Source organism: Galeopterus variegatus, unplaced genomic scaffold (genome assembly GCF_000696425.1).
Source record: "Galeopterus variegatus unplaced genomic scaffold, G_variegatus-3.0.2 Scaffold9170, whole genome shotgun sequence".
In the NCBI taxonomy this organism is placed as follows: domain Eukaryota; kingdom Metazoa; phylum Chordata; class Mammalia; order Dermoptera; family Cynocephalidae; genus Galeopterus; species Galeopterus variegatus.
Window position 1 is genome coordinate 54,760 of NW_007735281.1, and position 1,378 is coordinate 56,137.

A 1,378-nucleotide genomic window follows, 5' to 3' on the forward strand; every position below is an offset into this window, starting at 1 on the left:
CGGTTATCAGAGGGGGGAGGAGGGAGGGAGAGGGGAATAGGAAGAGATCGGACAAGGGGCATAAAGAATATGCATGATTTGTAACAATATATATGCTAGTGGTATTGATTTGATTAACATATGTCAATGTTGAACCCCCCAAATATGTATAATTAATTATGATTCAATAAAAATTAAAAAAAGAAAAGCCCCTCGTGGCCATAAAGAGAAACTTAAAATCTTAGTCCACCCCAGGTGGGACTCGAACCCACAATCCCTGACTTAGGAGGCCAATGCCTTATCCATTAGGCCACTGGGGTTCCCGGTAAGTGGCCTCCAATCAAATGATTCTAAAAGTGTGATGCTGCATAATGACGTCACTTCCGGAAGTATCTAGGCGCAAAACCCGATTGGGGGGGAAAAATATTACTGCTTTAGTGCTTTATTTTACCTCACGGCACTTATCGCTATTGAATATACTCAGCATTTTACTTGTTTATTTCTCTCATCATCTGCCTCCCACCCCTCACCAGAATGAAATGTAGCAATATCTTTCATATCGGTCCACTTTACGGCTGGATTCTCAGTGCCTAAATCAGGTCCTGGCACATTGTAGGTATAAATAATAAAATACTTGTTGAATGGGTGAAAGCACTCAGTCCTGTGCTTGGCACAAAAAAGGGGCTCAGTAGATGCCATCCTCTCTTGCATTCTGCTTCTTCCCTTGTCCCTTTTCTTCTAAGCGCCCATAAATCCCCAAGCCCCCACCCCTGCTCACTTTCCGCAGCTGAATCCGAAAGAAGATGGTTTGCAGATATAACAAGGCTGCTCAGGATGGCCACTCCTATCTAGGAGGAGGCTCTTTGCCTTCTCCACCAACTCTACAGCACTTGGGCTTCAGCCTCCTCCCTTTCTGCTGTCCATCCTGAGCCCCTGCCATGAATTGCCAGTGCATGCCCAGGAACCCGCCCTCTCTATTCTCCTTTCCCCTTCCTTCCATGTGGTCCACAGTGGAATTCCAGTGGGGGTGGGAATGACTACCTTCTGAATCTGAATAAGAGCACAAAGGAAATGAGAGGATTGGGGCCCCTCTTTCCATGGCAACAGTAAAAAAAGATAGTCATAAATGTTCCCATTTTATTGATTGCCGAACATGTTCTATGCTCTTTGTACATGTTTTCTCAAGTAATCCTCATAGTAACGCTGGAGGGGGAAGTGTTGTTATTGTCTCCATTTGGTAGATAAGGAAAATAAACCTCATAGGGGCTAGCTGATTTACCCCAAACTGTAGCTGCAACCGGAACCCACGTAGTATAACTCTAAAGCCCCTGGTTTATTGAGGGCCCCAGGAACTCAACGCAAGTCTATTGAAGGAGGCGTTCAGTAAATACAAGGGTAT

At 45.0% G+C, this 1,378-nt stretch overlaps 1 non-coding gene across 1 annotated transcript; it reads right to left on the reverse strand.

Moving 5' to 3' along the window:
* Positions 1-226: 226 nt before the first annotated feature.
* TRNAR-CCU lies at positions 227-299 on the reverse strand. The gene has a single exon. It is a non-coding gene; the product is annotated as a tRNA-Arg (tRNA).
* Between the last annotated feature and the right edge of the window lie 1,079 nt (positions 300-1,378).